This window comes from Coptis chinensis, chromosome 4 (genome assembly GCF_015680905.1).
Source record: "Coptis chinensis isolate HL-2020 chromosome 4, ASM1568090v1, whole genome shotgun sequence".
Lineage (NCBI taxonomy): Eukaryota > Viridiplantae > Streptophyta > Magnoliopsida > Ranunculales > Ranunculaceae > Coptis > Coptis chinensis.
In genome coordinates, this window is record NC_141459.1 from 11,821,823 (window position 1) to 11,844,613 (window position 22,791).

Genomic DNA, 22,791 nt, shown 5'->3' on the forward strand with positions numbered 1-22,791 from the left:
TGACAAAGCTTTCGTGGAGCATTTATTGACGTTGCTTAAATGAAAGTCTTGCTTCTCCATACAAAGCGGACGGGACCCCTCCACTGATTCGTTTGAATACATCATATAATAAACAAGGGTAGATTGGTTGACAACACCTCCAAGCAAGAGGGACTAGGCCAGAACCAATTACCACCGATCAAATGAGTGAACTTTCTCTTCTTGGGTCTATTCATTTGGCATTGTCCTAGGAGCGAAAGCCTTTCCTTCTCCATCTCACTACTTGAAGGAATAAGATTTAGTAACTGGATTAGATCACTTTACAATAGATATGGCACCTCCATCTCTTTGTTCATTCACCACCTTTAACCCGATTTTTGCATGATATATCATATCGATTGCCCCTCATCGCACCACCTATCTTCGGAAGTGAGATGCACAAAGATCTACACTGATTTGGGAATCGCAAAGACGACGCAGTGAGCACATCCAAGTCCGCGAATTGAACCTGCTGATATCGCGATCGGGCAGAGTGCCCAATTGGGCGAGAACATCCTTTTTCAGAACTATCACTTGCCCGGATTGAGATGATCTTACGAGGCTGCTACATTGGGAGTGGAATCAGCCAATTGTTTACTAATGCTATTGATATAAAGTTCTTTTTGTCAATTGTTCCACTGAGGGCCGATATGTTATTCACTGTTAGGTCTTGGAAAATATATGATTTTCGTCATCTTAGAATATCTTAGAATATGGCTACTTAAACTCTAACACATAAATTTGTCTTCTTCTTCTTATTTATTGAATTATCAAACTTCCATTGTTTTTTATTTTTGACTTATCACATTGTTTGCATTCTTAGCTTACTCTGCGGATGAAGTGGATTCAATCACCAAGGATATTCGTAATTCTGTCAAGCAGAAGAAAAACAAAGATGCTTATTCTCTCGAGGTAAGTCTCTTTCCTTTAGGCGCATGTTTGATTGCTCTTCAAAGTAATCAAATTTACTTTTGGATTTTTTTTTTGTGATCACTGGCTTTATTCCTTATAGTGATTAGACCATTTTACCTGTTCATGTTGTTAATATTTGTTCATCCTATCATTTTGAGGTAATGTAGTGCAGTTTCAAACCTTTATTTGTTTGTGTGCAAAAAGAACTCACAACCTTCTTGCTTTTAAAAGTTATGTTCACGACAGTACGACTGGCAATAATAATGAACAGTACGACTGGCAAAAAAAAAAAAAAAACCTTTTGTTTTTGTCAGTTTTATTTATTTTAAGGTTTGTGATTCCGATCAATTCAACATATTTAATATAACAAGGGAGGGAAGTTTTAAGACCAACGGCTGGGATTCAATATGAGAGGGTATAAATCGAGGGTCAAAACCGAAGACATGTGTAAAATTAAAAAAAATAATTAGCGAGGGGGAATTAATTTGAGAAATAAATCGCCCGAGTATTAATTATGAAATTAAACAAAAAAAAAAAAAAACCTAATTAAGCCCTCTCAATTCTCCACTTTACATCTCAAAAAAAAAAAAAAAAAAAAACCATCGTTCTCTCTCTCTCTCCAAATTGACCTTTCGAAAATAAAAAAATTAATTGGGACTTAATGTGAAAACCTCTTGGGTTCTCTCTCCCTCCACCTCCACCTCTCAATTTAATTGGGAGTCATAATTGTGAAGACCCATTCGCTATCTCTCCCGGTCTCCCCCACCCCTTAGTGAAGAAATGTGAAAATTTCTTATCTATCCAGCTTTGGGTTCGATCTAATTTTATAGGTATTAAATCATATGTCTTCTTCTTATTCCAAATAACAAGAGTCTATGTTTTTTTTCCCACCGCTACTTCTACTCCTCTCTGGGTTTTACACCAATCTTCTTCCACTTACTAATAATTATTATCCATGGAGTGAAATACATAAATCATGGTAATTAGTATAGATTTCTCTATTTAGAAAGCCTTGAATACTTTGTATTTATGCATTTAGATAGTAGTTTCTGTTCTCGGGCAAATTTTTAGTAATATAGGATTCCAGTAATTAGCAAGACTTAATCTCCTAGAATTTAGAGTGGTATAAGAATTAGTATCCGTGGGATCTAAAAAAGGAAAACTACGTCAAGTACAGGCTCTCTCGATTCTCTATCCTATAAATAATGGTGGGGTTTGCCCGAGATATAATTTATTAATTACTAATTAGATTTCTTTGTTTCATCGTTGATTTTTGATTGGTTGGCAGGCAGGATTGAGGTATCTATCTCCATCAGAGAGATGGAGGATGGTTGTTTTGAACTCCCAAAACATGTTTGGTCATAACTGCAGAATGTGTTGTTTTGATGAATTGGTGAAAAATTGTGTTCACACTACTCTTTACAGTTGTAACTCCCTAAATGTAATTTGTTAGGACTTAGAAGACCAAGAGTTTCAAAATGGGAATTTACACTATCTAAATGATAATTTTGTGTAGAATTATATAATGAGCTTATTTGAAAATTCTGGTTTCTGTATGGAATATAATAGGTACCCTAAAAAAATGAAGGAGCACATTGAGAATATATGTCCTGTGTGCTGTGGAAATTGCAATTTGCAAGGCTTGCTTGCGAGCGAATATAGTGGTGATGTGGATTTTTACTTTTTGCTTCTGTTACTTTTTAATTTCTGGTAATAATTTTTGGAGAATACCAACATACTATTTGTGTACAGTCCAGATGTGAGGACCCAATCCAAATGTCAAACTTCAATGGCTCCTCTTCTCCTCCGACTTTTTGCACAAGTGGACAGAATTTCCGTGTAAAATACATTGAACTTTTTCTAAATGCCTCCACAGGATATGTCAGATTATGATGATGTAAGATATTGTTGTTCTGGAGCTGATGTTTGCTTAGAATGCTGGCCACTAATGACCATTGCTATTAAAGTGATTGATACTGCACTTAGATGTTTGGGAGCTGATGATTTTGCGTAGACTATGTCTGAGAGATTAAATGTATATCTCTGCAGTTTGTCATGCATAGAGGTCCATTGCAGTAGAGAACATACACTACCTTCATGGACTCAATCGACTTCCTTGGTTGTATATGGTTATTGTTATTCTCTGAATGTTGCCATTTAGCGTTCTTAAATTTTTTTCTATTGTTTTAGTGAATTAATGGAGTAGGTTGTATTGGACTATCATTTATAGATGTGTTTACCATTTTTAATGATTTGGTTTTGAATGTATAGTTACTTTGGAAAAACAGACTGCGGTGGAATTGCACCAAGAGAGGTTACGAGAGTCGTCGCTTCACACACAAAGAGCTGAGGAAGTCGAGGTATTTTTTCCCCTAATATATACATTTGTTTTCCCATTGCGCTTCATATAATCATATTGTTTGTAGTACTTAGATTTGTTATGGCAACATATAACATTTTAATATCTAAGATTGTTCAGTTTTAAACCTATCTACTTTATATGCATGGGCATGGTTAAAGTTAATGAATTAAGCACAACCTAATAAGATCCAACACCCATTGTGTCAAAACATTTGAGTTAGTAACATAATGAGGTTGTTCGCAATCTGATAGAATTTCCCTTTCAAAGAGTGATATACTCGAAGTGTCCGAGGCCATGTTTTCGAAAATCCAAGTACTCAAGGTATTGAGGCCTAAGTGTCAGCGTGTACGTGAAATTGAGTTGTTTTAGATTAATTTGTCTACTAAAAGCTCACAATAATTCTCTGGAGTTTGTATTTGTTTTTCTTTTGTGTGTGTGCTGAAAGCAAGGGTTCCAAAAAAAAAAAAGGTTTTACATATATTACTCCAATGCACTGATATGCAGAGACCATATCACTGCTCTGTCCACTAGGAAGAGTAGATTGGTTAGCAGCCTTTAAGGGAACATTATAAGGTCATTGATTATACCAGCAGATTGTTGTGAAGTTCATTGTAATGCATGGATATGAATTTTTATGGTATATAGGTTGGGATTTAACTTAAGTTTTGATTCTCCCTATCTTTGTTAGTGCTTCTGAGTCATTATTTATGAGGTTGGGTTCAGGTGGAGTTCTTTTTGATGCAACCTGTTGCCGTGGTAACATTATCCTTTTTTATTTTGTTATGCTATGTCAAAAGACCATCTTTATGTATGACCAAGAAGTGGTTTGGTTAAACAAAGTTGACAACAGTGAATGTACTATGTGGTTTCAATATTTGTGCTATCATAGATGTCTACTATCATATTTGTGCTAGAATTCAAATTATACAAATTTTAATTCGTAGCTAGATTTCAACTGAAAACAAGTTTGGTGTATATCAAAAACCGTTGTTAAACCATTTGAAGTTATTAGAAAGAGATGATCATATATGAGATTGATGGGTCAAATATAGACACTACACATGTATTCCATGACATTGGTATTATGTCTATCATTGTGTTACCATAGTGTGATATGCAGTGCAAGGAACAACGTTACCTTCTTAATTTAGCTATGAGTATGACACAAAGAAAAATTTTCTTTTATACATAATTTGGAGGTTTCGAGTGTTTTATCATTAGTTTCTCATGTGTGATTATTTTATGCACGTGTACTTTGCGTAGTTCGTGGTGATTTTCATGAAAGAATACCCAATGCACATATCTTGGCATTTATGCACAACAATGACAACTGGATGTTAGGGCCATATATGTTTTTTTTTTTTTTTTTTTTTTTTTCTCCAACGGACAAACAAGTAAGTAGAGGGTAAAGTCTCGGGGAGGAGGCTAGGCTTTGATTGAACCAAACAAATAACTAATACCTCGGATGGTTTGTGAGCCTACTTTTTTTTTTCTTTTTTCTTTGTATAGTTTAATTTTTTGTACAGGTTCACTCTCATTTGTGATTTTGTGTGGTATGGAAGTTTTCAGTTTATCATTCCATCCAAATGAACCCACCCCAATTTTAGTAAGTGCAACTCGATTTAATAAATGGGTTCCAAATCTCCCACAACATGGAGTAATCGTTCGTTGCAATATTGGCCAAATACAACTATTTGATACTCAAGAACATAGTGTTTTACCTACAAAAGAAAAAACGAAAAGAACAGAGTGTTTTTCTATTGATTTTTTCAGTTGAGATTTTTCAAAGACATTTCGTGCCGAAGACACGGGCATTACCTAGTAATATATATTAGAGAGATAATACAAGAATTTGTATATTTAACTTTTGTTAAAGAAGAGAAAATGAATAAATTCTTAGCTTAGTATGTTGATTACGTTTTTTTATTATTAATCTGGTATAAAAGTCTAATTTGTTAGTTTTTGTTAATTTAAGTATTTTTTTAGTGAGGAATTGATATTTTCAGTATTAATCAGTCAATTTAGTGATTAAATCGAGTTAGTTAGAAAAATTAAAAAATCAGTAAAAAAATAATCGTTTTACAAGAGATATGCGATTAATCGGTAGTCAGTCGATTAGTCGTGATAGCATGGATTGTACCACAAATCAGACTAGAAAACGTATGAACCTAAAAGTACTGTACCACAAGTTTTCCAAATAGCAACCAAGCATGCAATAGATGCAGCAGATCAGATGTCCTTAATGAGAGGGCTTCTAGCCTTGCATGCAATCAACATATCGTTCATAGTTCTGACGGGCTCCCGAATTTGAAACCAATCCTGTATTTTCTACCATTGTTTTTGTTCGACCGTGCAACCAAAGAATAGGTGCTTTTGAGTTTCTTCATGATTTTGGCACATGCAACACCTTGACACAATTTTAAAGCCTTTTCCTTTGAGCTTGTCATCTGTATGCATCACCCCCTGTAAAATCTTCCAGCCAATGCCTTTGATGCTAGGGTGTACCTATAGAAAAGTATTCCAAGTCTTAATTTTCTTGTTTCTAATAGCTTTGAAAGCAGATTTCACACTGAATTTACCACTTGTTACAGGCAACCTGACTCGGGAATTGGCCTGATTAGAGTTGGGTGCTTGCAAATGACTTATATTCACTCCAACACTGATAAGGATCTCACTCAGCTCAGGAGAGAATTGTCATTGATTGTCCTCAATACATGCACTCAACTTGGACCTGCATTGCCTCCAAAAGGATGCATTCATGTCTATGACATCAGAAAGAGCATTGTTTCCTGTCCAGTTGTCCTTCCACAAATTTATTCTGGCTCCATTCCCTATGATCCAATCGATGTATGGTTTGGCTTCTTCTAGCGCCCACCTCATTCCTGACCATATAGTGGACTGCTTATAAGTAGTCCACTCACCTAATATGTTAGTGTACTTCCCTCTCATATAGCATGCCCAATCATTTTCATCATTCAATAGGCTCCAAGCCATTTTAAGAAGCATCGAGAGATTGATTTCCTTAAGCTTTCTCAAACCCAATCCACCCTCCTCTTTAGGCTTGCATGTTTTATCCCATCTCAAAGTCATGAGCTTCCTTTCTGAGGGATTCCCTGACCAAATGAAGTTTCTTATTATCTTTTCACATTCTTTTAAGGAGGTCACAGGCCATTTGTATATAGCCATGTTGTGCACTCGGATGCTATTTAGTACGTGCTTGACTAGTATCACCCTTCTTTGAAAAGATAGCATTTGCCCAGCCCAGCTTGATGCCTTCAATCTGATTTTATCAACCAGTGGAGCAAGTGCCGCCTTTGTGATTCTACCTGTGAGAATAGGAACTCTAAGATACTTCTCAGGTAAGCATCCTTCTTGAATGTCTAGTAGTTTCGTAGTTGCTTCCCTCCTTATAGTTGTCATTGGGCTGAGAAAGATCTTACATTTTTCTTTATTGATGTATTGCCCTGCGGAATGTTGATGCTTGTCTAAAAGATCTAGCAGATTCTTAAGGTACCTCTTGTTAGCATTACAAAAAAGAAATATGTCATCGGCAAACATTAGGTGAGATGGGCTTACATAGCTTTCATGAGTTGTCATTCTCTTTACTTTGTTATTTTCGATGAGCCAATTTATCCCCTTGCTAAGGCAGTCTTCCGCCAAATGCAAAGAGAAGTGGTGAGAGGGGGTCACCTTTCTTGAGACCCTAGTTGCTTTGAAATAACCTTGTGGCCCTCCCTTGATCATGATTGAGATACAATTGTTAGTGATTGCCCTTAAATCCATGATATCCACGCGTCGTGAGAAGCCAAATCTAGCAAGCACCATTATAAGAAGCTCTCATCCAGTGTATCAAAGGCTTGAGAGATATCAAGCTTCATAGCTATACGCCTCCATGCCTTTTAATCTTGAGTTCATTGATCATTTTTATGCTAATCCGATAGCTTGATGGGAACTCCTATTAGTGATAAAGCCATATTATCTTGTTCCTTCGAGATAACCCTTGCGGCAATAATGCCAGTCTTCTTATCGCTAAGATTTTTGTAATAACCTTGTAAGAGAAATTTGAAAGACAAATAGGTCCGAACACGCAAAGTTGAGACCTATTGATTAATTGGGGGTTAAGTCCATTAGCTCACAAGAACAATTTTGTAGATAATTGGGGGTTTAAAGTAATGTTCATGTAATGGCTAGTATGAGTTTTTGGGATTTATCAAATTTATCCTTATTAAATTCAAGCTTCCTAGCCGTATTGTCAAAAAACAATTTGTAAGTAACAGAGTTGTAGTTTGAATTGCATAACAGAAACACACTAAACAACAAATAGATAGCTTCACTTCTCAATTCCCAATTGGCCAATTTCCTAAAATTTAATGACCGCCCAATTTAATCAACAACCAATTAAATGTGAAAATCAAGGTGTGGTACACATAGTAACAAAGAGCTAAAGACATTTAATAAAAAAAAAATGGTTTCCACTGTCGAGAGCTTGAGCTTCTTCTTCGAAATCAGAAATGGGTTTATATTTTCAAAAATTTCTTTGCCTCGTTTAACTTTTTTTTTGTTAGGAGAGAAGAGTGATGTTTTAGTGTTGATTTCGAGAGAGTTCTTCAAGTTCTCGTCTGGGTGGGTCATGTTGGGAGAGATGGAGTGACGAAAGAGGGAAGGAGGAGATCGAGTCCGGTAGTTTTGGGTTGAATTTTAACAAAGAAGGTAAAATGACAAAATTACCCTTGATTTTCCAAGATCTAGACGTTAGATAGGTTAAAATTTAATGGATGTGGTGAGCTGTCAAGATGAGCGGTAAAAATAGTCTGTCAAAAAAAAAAAAAAAAGAGACCATACTCTTGCTCTTCTTTTTTTTCCCCTCTCTCTAATTGTGTCCACACATTTCAAAGTCTTTGCTCACATGTATAACATGTGCTTTTTGCTAGTATATATATATAGGGAGGGGTTCTATAGACATTTTATCTTGACACGTAAACAAATTCAAAATCGTTAGGGTATTTATAAGTTTTGGATTAAGCTAATATTTTGTAGATATAGTCTCCTAACTATTCTAAATATTGTCACAAATAATGAAAAAAATAAAAAATTTCTAAACTTGCCAAATATAGTATAAAAAATGGTGAAAATGAATAGTCTACAATTAGCCAAATTTTGGAAATTATTAACTACATTTGGCAATTTTGAAAATTTTTAATTGTTTTGATTATTTGTAATGATGTTTAGAATAGTTAGAAGATTATATATACTAGCAAACATGCACGCTCGATGAGCGTGCTATGCAGAGTGCTGCTGCGTTCAGTAGTTACCGGCTTAGACTATTATTTTCCAAATGTTCATTTGCAATTACATTTTCCAAATGATTTAATTACTTGATGGCCTGTTAGGACCCAAAATCCAGAAGTGCATACTGATGGTGCCATAACAATGCAATATCCATGGATACTATTAAAAACACACTAACAATAACACACTATATACATAACACAACAACAAAATAGCAGAAAAAGAATACAGTCTGTACAGAGTTCATTTGCAATTACATTTTCCAAATGATTTAATTATTTGATGGCCTGTTAGGACCCAAAATCCAGAAGTGCATACTGATGGTGCCAGAACAATGCAATATCCGTGGATACTATCCATCAGTTGTCCCTGTATAAAAAAAAAAACACACTAACAATAACACTATATACATAACACAACAACAAAACAGCAGAAAAAGAATACACTCTGTACAGAGTTCAGTCACGTCAATTTATATTGTGTCCTGCAGCAAAAAACAATAGGCACATATAAGTTTAGTAGGATGAAACCTATACATAACACAACAACAAAACAGCAGAAAAAGAATACAGTCTGTACAGAGTTCAGTCACGTCAATTTATATTGTGTCCTGCAGCAAAAACAATAGGCACATATAAGTTTAGTAGGATGAAACCTTGAGACTGTTAAATGGACAATTTTAAATGTATATACCAAGTACTTACCAGTAAGAGAGCAATGTGATAGAAGATCATGATCTGGAGTTTGTTAGCATGTTACACGATCGGAGGACGTCTTTGTAGACGACATTCCTTGTGAAAGTTCCAGAGTAGCCTCTTATGCTTCCTTTTTTAACCATTATTTTAGTTGTGCTCTTAGACACGCCTTGGGAGAGAGCAACATAGAGCTGCCCATGGTCGAAAACATGGTCTGGTAAATAAGTTCCTACATGAGGAATGGTCTGTCCCTGTGATTTGTGTATTGTTAAAGCAAATCCAAGATGAATTGGAAACTGTTTCCGAGTGAAATCGAACGCTAGCTTGAGATCGTCTGATGCTTTCATAGGAATTCGATGTATGAAGGTTGGTTTACCACGGTGAGTTACAGTTAGAATATCAGCATAGATTACATTTGGTAGGAAAGCACGGCAGAGTAGTCTGGTTCCATTGCACAATCCATTAGCGGGATTGATATTTCGGAGGAGAATTACTGGAGCTCCTAGTTTTAGAGTCAGCTTGTGTGGTGGCAGACTGCCTGTAGATATAGAATTCAGAAATTCTTGTTGATATAAATTCCTCGGGTCATTGGCAACAGAATCAAATGAGTAGTACGTTTGTTCTTCTCCTGGGAACACATGAATGACGTCCTCATTAAGCTTATCAACATACTCATTGGTTAGTGTAAGTAGTGCCCTTTGAGCGATGTAATCCGACTGATGAGCGTAATCACACAAAGAAGGGAAGATCTCAGATATTAAACTGGACAGTGAATGCTCGTCCTCCCATGGAATGAGAATGTCATCTGAAACTTTAATAATATCATCGACAATGCAAGGTTCAGTACCATCACCTATGTGTAACAGCAACTCTGAGAAGGATGGATCCGTCCTAGCTCGCATATTTTCAGTAAGATGAATCACTTTAACACTTGACCAGAGTTTAGAATTTGTTATGCATGCATCAATCTTTTGTGCAATAGTACCATGAGGCACGACAGGGAGTACTTGCCGGAAGTCTCCACCTAGTACAAAAAATTTCCACCAAAAGGTAGATCAGAGTCATTAATATCTTTTAGTGTTCTGTCCAGAGCCTCAAAAGCATGACGATGTGTCATTGTTGCTTCATCCCAAATAAAGAGACTTGTTTGACATAGCAGTTTAGCAAGAGGAGATTCTTTACGCACCCTACATGTTGATTCTGCAAACGTCGGTACTGGGATCTTAAACCTTGAGTGAGCTGTACGACCCCCAGGTAACATGGTTGCTGCAAGACCCGAAGTTGACGTTGCAATGGCAATGTACCCATGATTTCTTAAGTATGCTAAAACTGAACGATATAAAAATGTCTTCCCTGTTCCGCCAGGACCATCAATGAAGTAGACCGAGCTCTCATTACGCACAACTGAATTGACAATGGTCTGGAATGCATGTAATTGAGAAGTGTTCAGCTTATCGACAGATGAAAGGTCCTCTGACGGTATGTGCACTGACATTTCTTCCTCAATTAATCTCGTTAATTTGGAATGGTCATCGTTGTTATCTGTAAAAGATGGCAAGTCATATTCAGAGATCCTTTTTCCATTATCAGCCAAATAGGAATCAATCTCTTTAAGCAAATGATTGAGTAGGTGATTTCAGTTGCTTGAAGAAGGATAGTCCTCAATCATGAATGAATATAACTCATCCCATAACCGGCGAACACCCACGGGATTGCAATATATCAATATGGAACTAAACATTTTTCTTAAAGCTGAAGGCATATGTATAGCAGTAGCTTCCAGTAAGGACTCCCGTATCGCTTCATCATGTTCAAGTAGGCCTCGTTGTTCAGCGGCTTCCTTGAAAGTCAGGTATTGTGTAGAGCCAACGGTTTTCAGATCATCAAATGAGGTAGGTCCTCTCACATGATTCAGAAGAAGCCTGAGATAATATTTCTCAGTGTCAGACGGGTGTGCAGTGCGCAATCTACCAATGACTTTTAGGTGGCTTTTTCTTGGGCGCCATTGGTTTAACGACTTGTTCCATGTATAATGCTCAGGAAATTCTCTGTAGAGGTACTGCCTTGCATCTGCATCAATGCGATTAATTCGGAAAAACTCAGTTAACATGGTGCGGGAGTTTTTTTCATCAGCTAGAAGTTCTCGAACATCTTGATCTTCAGAGAAGAGGACATGGTGCATATTCTCAAGGTGGACTTGTAGAGCATAAACAGCGGGGTACAATCTATTAAGAGGGAATCTGAAGATTCTCCAAAGAGATTCTTGCAGACACACCCACCGTGCATCTAGAAACTTACGGATTTCATCATGGTCATGTGGGGAATGAGAGTTGACTTCCAAAGACACACGATCAGATCCTTTGTACACATATTTGTACGAATATTTTACTGATTTGACTGTAGCACACACCTCCACATTGATGTGACCAGTCATACTTTATCAGCAGCCAGGGGTTATATGGGACAACCCATCTATTGCCAACAGGTATTTCGTTGTCTAGATAAACAACTCGACCATCATCACGTCTTTGGTATATAGGATATGTATCAGTCCCCCGTAGAGTAACTGGTGCAAACTCTTTTGGAAACCTCTTTTTACACACACCCATTTTTCATACAAACACAGTCAGGATTTAATAATCCGCAAGGACCATGGATCATGTGCTTCATTACTATGCCGTATAACACTGGTTCGGTGACGGGATCAGGAATTTCAGCACGAACAATTTTGTCATAATCATCAGGATTTATAAGATTGTCGGCGTCGTCGAATATTATGAGCATATGAGCGTGTGGTAGACCACGTTTCTGAAATTCAATAACATGTACGTATGCAGCAACTTTTCCCAAAATCCCCTTTTTGAATAAATCTTTTTCAACTCCTCACATTTTTCATGAAAAACTCTTGTGGTGACATCAGGTCTATCTTGTGCTAGTTGGCCAGCACGAACTCCTCTTTTAATCTCCTCCCAATTAGGATTGCAAGTCATGGTTAAGAATATGTCAGGCTTCCCAAATTTCTGAACCAGAGCCATAGCATCATGATACCTTTCATGCATATCGTGGACTTCCAATGTAAGATGACGGTAATATTGTTTTTCGCCCGATGTTTGCTAAATGAGAAAATGAAAATAAAAACAATTACAATGATTAACAGCTAGGATATAATATATAGAATGAATAAGAAGTTGAGTAAAATAAATAAATAAATAATAAAACGAAATAAAATAAAGATGTTTAACTGTTTTTGCATTCGTTTCTCCTGCATGCATACAGATCCTGTAGACCTTGGTATAACTTCATTTCGTATAGTATCTTTGATTTGTCACGAAAAATATCTTAGTTTGCTGAATTGAGATTTTCACATACATATCAACAACATATTCTTGTAAAAGTCACCCACCTCTAAGTAATATCGAAGTTAATTGATTATCCGGATCTTAAAAAAATAAATAAATAATGCATATGTAAAAAATATAGAATCCAAACACACGCGCACACACACACACACACACACACACACACACATATATATATATATATATAAAACAAAAAACAAAAAATAAAAAATTGGACGACATATCATGGTATTGTTGGAATCAAATAACCTGGAGCATGTAACAATAATATTCTCGACAACTGATTCGTTGTGCATCGTCGCTGAATATATGAAGATCCCATCCAAAATTTCCATATGGATGCAATAATGGATATTGAAGCGGGTCGTAAAAGCCAGCAGTGTCAGGGACATTGAGGAGTTCACCAGTCGTTGCCTCGACAATAATACCTCGTTCACTTCTTTCGGTTGGCTCCTCACCCCCAACTAAAATAGCTGCTACTTGAGAAGACGTTGGCAATGCGTAGTGATGTCGGTCAGTGGGATGTTCCTTTATATGTAAGCGGATGTCATGTAGATTATAGGATTGAGCAATTCGACGAAGTGTATGAACATAAGGGTTATGGCGGTCAAGGACACTCTGTATAATTGATAAAATCTTCGGATTCAGTAAATCATTTTCAGCTCGTCGGTAGGCGATCTCATGTTCGATGTCATTACATACATCTCAGAGGAACCGTGGTCGATGCCCTAATTGAGGTAGAAGACCGCCAATCCTGTGGTAGATGGCCCCTTGGGCACGGTAAGTATAGATCCCACGTCTCCCAGTTGCTAAATTTTCGTCTAGGTGGACTCCCATGGAAGTGAAGGAGAAAACATGGTTATAATACCGTATATTCTGTCTAAAGTGGACACCATCAAGTGATTGCGTGGTATACAGATACATAAACTCTGGGGGTGCTTACACAAATGGAAGGCAAATTTTACCGCGAATACAGCAGAAAACATCGGTCTCAGACGGAAACAATTTAGCATTACAATGCTTACATGTCAGCATGTCTGATATATAGAAGCGCTGAAGATTGGCGGTGTTTGCAATATCCCTTGCACAGTTGTGAAAAGATTGTTGAGCTCTCGGCATTCTGTTCAATATATGTGGATTCTCAAAGCATGTCCAACAGAAGGAATCTCTTGACCTGGGAAAGACATTAAAATATACATCCGACTTAATGATTGAGCAATTTGATGGAGGTAATGAAAATATTCATATATATGCATAACGTCATGTAACAATACCTTTAACGTCATTCATGAAATTAATATCACTGTCACCAAGAATGCCATTATCATAGCCATCAACATTATATTTGTGTAGTGCAATTGGCACGACATTACCTATTTGCGATACGTATATCAAACTAAATTGAGAATTCATAATATGAAAAAAATAAAAAAAATAATAGAGTAATAATAATAATAATAATAATTACATACCTATATCAATTTGCAAAGTCCTTTGAGTAAGGTTTAGAGCAGCAGATAAAGGCCGATTACTAAGTCTATTTACTTCCATTTGTACATGTTGCCGCATACGGTTGAGGACATCTTCCATGTTTATAATAGGGGTAGAATGAACAGAGTCGTGACAGACTGAATTTAAGATTAGGGTATTATTAAAAGAAAAAAACAAATTATGTTAAAAATATCAACCAAATAAGCATACTTTTACCAGCATTTCCACCATGGTTACATGAGTTTTGAACACCCTTGTCGTGTGAGGTACCTGAGATTCCCGATACCGAAGCAGCAAATGTCGTGCTATGTTCATAATCATGGTCTGTCATATAACATGGATGGTGTAAGATAACATAGTAGAAGGAACAGATTATTGTCGGATTGAATATATGTTAATTGTATTAGCAAACAAAAAACAAAACAGATTTAAAATTAGTTAAATGCAGAAATAAGGCGAGTAAATGTTATGTTACCAGTATCAACACCATGGCTACATGAAACCTGAACATCCTGATCATGCGAAGCAGAAAGTGTCGTGCAATGAGCGTTGGGTTCCAACTTAGATATTTGGGAATGCGATTCTACACCATGCATTCTGTTTTTAAAATTTTGTAATAGCGGCGCTTGTCTCTCTTAACTTGAGACCTTTGATCTTCGGACATTGTTTGTCTCGCCTATCGCGGACACGCAACGCGTTCGTTGATTTGACAGATTGCTCATCGCTCATGTTAAGAATTCTTCCCGTTTTCTTGACGCCAATAATCTCACCAGTAATGATTGGTTATCGCCCAAGACTGCGGTCCATTATTGTTTGAGAAATCTGAAAATTTAATAGAATGGGGAACTGAATTGTATATTATTATCATTTGTTTATAGAGTGAGAATTAGAGTAGGAAAAAAAAATCGCTGAACCGGTATAGTTGGTGCAATTGAAGTAGTATGTTAAAGGCCAATTGAATAGGTAGAAAGTGTGAAGCACAATGAGACCTGAGAAAAGAAAGGTAATGAGCTCCTTATATTCAAACAAAAACAAACAAACGGGCAAAATTCTTTAAAACAAACAGATTTGAGAAACACGGAAATCCAACATCCTCAGTGAAAACCATGTATAACCAAGCTGCTAACTAATACAATTCTTTGCAAGACGAGAGGAGCATGTATATAAAATGTGGCGAGGTTATCTCAGCTGAATTTAAAATATGTCCCTATAAAGATTTCCTGTATTTAAAATAACGGTGGCTGAACTTACTGTGACGAAAACCATGTCAGCACCATCAACTGCTTCCTCAATAGATTGGGAAGAATAGTTGGAGAGAAGTCTAACCATATCATTGAGGAAGCAAACCCAATGATATACTAATACAATGTCAAAATTAACTGATCCATCAATAGCGCCCTGATGATGGGTGTTGGGCAAAACAGAAAGCATTCTCATGTATAATGAACTATAATAACGCACTCGAAAACCAATGGCTGAGAAGTCTTACTTCCATTTAGAAAATGATGATATATCCAATGGTAATAATTGTTATTTCCCCTTCATTTCACAAACAAAAATGGTCATAATGTCTATAAGCAAGTTCTCAAAAGTGCCAATGCAACCATATATAACTTTCTAACTTTTCGACTTCCACATACCATTAGTACTAAAAAAGCAATACGAATTTCATCAAATGCCTAAACACACAGCCATTGAAAGTATTGAATCATAAGCAAAACTATCAAAAGCACTCCAATACATAAGTTCACAAAATTCATAACCACTAAACAAATTCAATCACAAATAAACCATATTTACAACAATACGTGACAAAAGGGTACCTATAAATATTGTAATTAAGATCTTTCGAGAACAACAAAGGCATGTCTTCACGAAGTGTCCTTACAGCTAATTCCAAATTAACATAAAAATCATTCCTTTCCTGTTTATTAACATCTTTTTTCTCTACTACACTTGAAAGTAGTCCACCCTTATCTTGCAAACCTCCCTTTGGTGGTGTTTCAAGCTTTGTGAGTGGGAATGAAAAGATCCGAGACAACCCCATTTGCAGTTTGGCTATAATAAATCACCAAAGACTGAAAGAGGACGAAGAGGGAGAAGAGAAGCCAGAAGTGTCGAAAAGCAAAACCAAAGACTGGAAAGAGTTCATGAAGAAAGGAGTGGAAGTTGAAAGATTTCAAGATTAATGGTAGTTAAGTGGGTATTAATGGTATTTAAGTGGGTATTAATGGCAAGATAACATCAAGGCGTACATTTTCAATATATAAGTGGATTTGGGTTTTATCCTGAATTTACATAAAACTCCTTTGTCTGTGTGTTGTGATTGAAGGGTATAAATAGAAATCAAAAATTAAATGACGAAATAGTCCTTTTTTAAGACATTGAATAATATTTTTGTTTATTTAACCAGGGGTATTAGGTGGTAGAAAAAAGGCTGGTCTATTTTAAAATGCCAGGTTAATTATGGTGTATTTTACTAATAGAGATATGGTGTTCGTCCCAATTTTGTCATTTTACACTTTTGTAATTTTTTTATTATTTTTTAGTCTTTTGTAAGGGTAGAATTATATTTTCATTGTTTGTTAAATTATTTTTAAAAGTAGTTAGTTCTGCATGTTTGGAAAAAGTGGATGGTATAACAGTAATTATGTAATTTTCAAAGTCCTAAAAACAGCCAATGGCATAATGGTAATTATATACTTAAAATCTTAAACAGAAAAATAGTGGGCCATGTTGATGATGACAGTGCATGTATAATGTGTTCTGCTCGATACAAACGTACAAACAAAAGCTCGTGGGTCCATGAAGAACCGCCCAGTTAGCCAAATCAATTGCCCTGGAGTTGGCAAATAGGCAAATACATACGTAACATAAACTTAGAAAAATTAAAAGAGTCAAATGCTCCAATTAAACCATCAAATATTGGTCTCCAGCTCCACTTGTAGGCTTGTAGCTCACATCAAAAGTTCGTTGGTCCCCGTAAGTTACTGCCGTACCACACTATACTACGGACTTACGACGGGCTTATGACGTGATTAGATAAATTATATATACTAGTTTTGAGCAAGTGGCTACACATGTGTCTATGCCATAATTTAATTAGTATTTTGTTTTACCCTATCATATATTAATTATTAGAATATTATAATCACAAATATCATATAATTTAAGATGCAAAATAGAGGTAGAATCGTCCAAATATCTTCCACGTCAATAATAAAGCAAGTTTTATTTATAATGTATATTACCTTTTTACCCCTAAAACATAATAACTATTACAATTGTATTTAGCCAACTATCTTGTAATTTGAGATAGAAATTGGAGACAAAACTGTCAAAAGGGTAGCAAACGAATTTGCCATGCCCAAATGACTCACTTGCCTACGTCGTATTCGCATTACTAGTCTTAGGCACGTGGTTCCCACGTCGCTCTCTCTCACGTGGTTCTAACGTCTCTCTCTCTTTTTTGATCAGTTTTATGGTCTATCTGAAGGGAAAAAAAACAACAACAACACTTGGATTGCCAGTTGAGTATCGAAAGGGTATGAGATGAAATTAAGGATGACCGTGAACTGTATTTGTCACTAGAGAACTCTTTAAAGTCATTAGACAAATGGATATGTGGCATTTGTCTTTGCATCCATGCTCTTGGTATACCGTGTCGTCATCTAGATGATACCATAGAACCACCTGCTTTGATGGAGAGTGGAAAACTCACATGTGTCATTGTGGGCATACCACAGCCGCCTCCTAATATAAGCCTAACACTATGGATCTTACACTCATGACACACAGGAGTAACGGTGATACCCCTAATCCGCTTGGTGTTGCTTCACATCTTGATGAGACGTTATTTGATAGTGCATTTTGTATACTTTTTCGTACTGTGAAAAGTATACCACGTGCTTGTCGTTTGGCTTTTTCTGGTGCACAGAAATCGCTCTCTAGGGTATTACGGTGACCACGGTTCGGTTATGCCTTGGGTTCGTCTCCTTCTTCTTCGCGGTCTTCGCGACTCGCAAGTTTTTTCAATCACGTAATCGTCCGGGAACATCATTCGGTACTAGAAAAACCTTCAAGTGAGAAATAGATTATCCATGCTTTGACGACATTAAATGAGCACGGTGGGATGTTTAGCGTCTTTTAGAATCTATAATAGAGCCTTCAATCAATCCATCAACCAGGAAATTTATCCCCACTTAGAATGTGCGTCGATGCTTACAGAAAATTGATGATGGACATTTTGCTGCAGCGGTAAAAGTGTTGTCATCATCAGGGGTTGTATCCAATACTGCGGAGACTGTACATGCATTAAAGGAGAAACACCCGATGCGACAACCACCTGTGAGACCAATTGTTCCTCTTGATGAGCCCCCTTTATTGGTAGAAAGAGACACATTATTGTCATGCATTAAGTCATTTTCGAAAGGCACTTCTTGTGGTCGTGATGGTCCCTGGGCTCAGCACTTGTTAGATGTCATGAGTGGTGTTGCAGTAGCTATATCGTCTGACTTGTTAGATGCCTTGACTCATGTAGTGAATTTTTGTTACAGGGACGATGTCCACAACCGTTAGCGGAATTCATAGCGAGTACTCCACTTATTACCCCACTCCTTAAGCCGGATAATAGCATTCGTCCGATAGCCGTAGGTATGGTTTGGCGACGTCTTGTGTTCCAAGATTGTAATGAAAGGAATTTCCAAAGATGCGGTGGGGTACTTGCATGATTTTCAATATGGGGTCGGTGTCCCTGGTGGAGCAGAGGCGATTTTGCATGCTGTCAATCGTATGGTATATGCTAACGGTGATAGTGCATCTCTTTCTATGTTACTAATAGATTTTCAGAATGCCTTTAACATGGTTAATCGAACTACTATGTTAAGAGAGGTTCGCATTCGTTACCCCGCCATTGCTCCTTGAGTCGAGTATTTATATTGTCAGCCTGTGAGATTATACTTGGGGGATGATTACATATGGTCTGCTTCTGGGGTTCAGCAAGGTGATCCTTTAGGTCCCTTTCTCTTTGCACTTGTGTTGCACCCTCTGATCCTACAAATCCAATCCAGTTGTCAGTTATTGCTCCAGGCTTGGTACTTAGATGACGGGACTCTGATTCGGGATACAGAATAGGTGATAACAGCTCTGCGTATGATTCAGGAAAAAAAGACCTTCTTATGGGTTGGTTCTTAATGTGGCTAAGATTGAGATATTTTGGCCATTACTAGATCCACGTCGTTCCACTCCCAGTCTTTTTCCTTCGTGATTTATCTCATTCCGGATGTGGGTCGAGGTTGCTTGAAAAGGCAACAAGATCGATTCTTCTTTTGTCATGAGTCTTGCTCGCAAGTGTGTTGAAAAGGTTATGACTTCGATTGACCGTTTAGCTGCATTGGAGGATCCACAGTGTGAGTTTAGCACTCTTACGAGCTTGTGTTGGGCTCTCCAAGTTAGTCTTTGCAATTCGCACTTGTCCACCATCATTTTTTAGGGATGCAGCTAAGACTTTTGATCAGCACCTTCGCATAATTCTGCAGGGTATTATAGTTTCTAATGGTCCTGGCTTCGGGGATTTGCAATGGCGTTTAACTTCACTTCCATTACGCCTTGGCGGGTTAGGTATCTATTGTGCATTTGATAAATCTGCTTTTGCTTTTGTGGCCTCCTATTTTCAGACTTTAGAGCTTCAAAACCACATTCTTAGGGGTTGTGGTTCAGTGCCTATAGGTGAGATCCTTGATGATGCTACCAGTGCATTGCGTCTCTGTCTTCCTGATTTTGACCTTGATTCTTTGGCTGTGAATGTTACTGTCCCCTCAAAAAGTTAGTCTTGAGAGGGTGTTTGAGTTATCTGCTCGTCAAAAAGCAGTCATGGGATGCTTGTAGTCGGAACATGCAAAAGATTTTCTGCTTGCTATTCTGATTGAGGGACTTGGACAGCGTATGCCACAGGTGGAGTATTGTGCGATTCTCCGATACCGTATTATGATTCCTCTGTACCCTGATGGTGGTCTTTGCCCTGCATGCAAAAATAGTATATTAGATGCTTATGGGGACCATGCAGCACATTGCAAACATTTTTTGGGTTTTAAATACCGAATGATCATGTTAGAGACATTTTGTGTAATGCATTTTGGAGGGCTGGAGTATAAGTGAAGAAAGAAGCTCCTGTTAACTTTCTCACTGATCCAAATAAGGGCAGATCGACACTTCGGCATGCGGATGTCTTGATTTACAGTTGGTATGAGGCAAAATATGCATGTGTTGATGTGATCGAGTCTCCGTTAGTAGGGTTGGGGAATGGTGACTTTTGAAGTGGGAGAAGCGACTAAAAAAGCGTGACAAGAAAGATGGAGAAAACATGAGGAAGCTTGCTGGCTAACCAAAGATTGTTTTCATTCATTTAGTTTCGACACTTTTGATTTCTTGAAACAACAGTTTGTTGAGCTCCTCAAGAGATTTAAGAAAGTTATGGACGGTAATGTTATGATAGCTGGTTCTAATGCGTTTGTATTTATAAGGAAATGATTTGTTATTCAGAAAGAATTTGCGGCGCAGCTTGTTACACGCTTGTCCTAATTATTTGTAAAATTCGTTATCAGCATAAATAAAAAACAGTATACAAAACCAACTGAAATGACCACGTGTTATGAAATCATTAAGGGCAAAACCATAAAATCGATAGATAGCTCCATCGGCTCACTCGTCCACACCACTTATAAGTAGTAGAGATAAGGTAGAATAGATTTCGTCACAGGCCAGAATTAAAACCTATATCCGTACCGTATTAGATTTTTATAAGGGGGACAGTTTGTCATTATTATCTTTTATCATTTTAAACCATAGGCTTAAATTAGGTTGACTCAGTTGTCAGCTGACTGCCATGGGCCCAAATTCCCAATGGCCAAAAGTAAATGGGGGCGACTACACCACATGGTCCAGCACAAAAAAACCATCCGAAGTCGATTGTGATTGGCTGGTTTAGAGAGAGAAAACAGGAGAGAGGAGATAGAAAGAGAGTTTGAGTTGTTATTTTATTTTTATCAACCAATCAGAGTGAATTGGACGTTTTTTTTGTGCTGGTCTGCGTTTTAGTTCTATCCAAAGTAAATAGCAAATGAATGGGACCAGCCATAACATTATGGGTTATGCCGTAAAATCTGAGCACAATTCAAACTAGTGGAGCCCACAAATAACAAACTAAGCATTCAAGCTGGTGGCAACGTTTAAAAGAGTCCAAAGTAATTACCGTCCAAAGTAGGATTGCTCTTATCTCGAGCTTCCAATGTGGCTTTTACAATTAAAGGGAGTTAAAGAAGTAAAGAGGCACACAAAAAACCGTAAAAAACACCTAAAGATTCTCCCTCTTTTCTCCGGAACACGTCTTTTTTTTTCTGGTAACTATGAACTTTCCTGTCTTCTCTTCATATTATGTGATGGCCAATTGTAAACCATATTATGTGATGGCCAATTGTAAACCGTTGTTGTCAGATTGACAAATCTCAGTTTCTTATCATCGGTTTAGACTCAATGTATAATACTCTTGTTATACCAAATTTGAGATTCAAACTAATATTGCATCAATCTAATCAGTGCAATCTTTTGTAAGAATAAAAGAATGTTGATTAAAATTTGTGTGGGTATTTGTAAGAAGAGGATTTTGAATTGGATAGTTACTAAATAAATATCAGATTGTTCATTTGCCAAAAAATGCCGCACTCGTTTGTTATTTTGGCTTGATCATAAAAGTTTTCTCTCTTATTAGGTTGGCCACATCAGATTTGTTTTTTCGTGTACAACCCACCCAATCTTTGAGCTAAGCTGTCTATTTGGATGGTTACAATAGTAAAGAACGATCTCTCCTAATCATTTGCCAAGTTAAAAATGTTTATTATACTTCATATTAATGGCGTGTATATATATATATACTAGAAAGTATACCCGTGCATATGCACCAGCTATTTTAAAATTTTACTTAACAATCATAACTATACATATATAAATTTTCTAACAAATCGTGATTCCTATTTTTGTCGCTAACTTGTTTTAATTTCCTAACAAATTGGTTTAATTAAGTTTTAAAAACCCATTTTTTAATTGAGAGAGAGATCCCGTTTTAATTTAAAAGTGTGATTTCCGTTTCTAATAGGAGAATGATTCTAGTTTTAATTAGAAGTGTTAGATTTTTCTTTTTCTATAGAAGAGAAATTTCCATTATAATAGGAGAAAGATTCCCGTTTTAATTAGAAGTGCTAAAATTTATCTTTCAATAGGAAGAATTCTCGTTTTAATAGGAATTGATGATGTGGAATTTTAAGAGAGCTAGAAAAATACCCATTGTGGGAGCTTTAATATTAAGATATATATATATACTAGCTTGTAAGCTCCCGTGCATACGCACCGACTCTTTTGAAAATATTTATATTTTTTTTAGAAAATTGGGACTACCGTTTTAATCGCTAACCCGTTTTAATTTTTTAACAAATTGTTTTAAATTAAGTTTTAAAAACCCATTTTTTTCAATTGGGAGAGAGATTCTGTTTTAATAGGAGAATGATTTCCGTTTTAATTAGATACGTTAGATTTTCGCTTAATTTTCAATAGGAGAGAAATTCTCATTTTAATAGGAGAAGGATTTCCGCTTTAATTAAAAGTGCTAAAATTT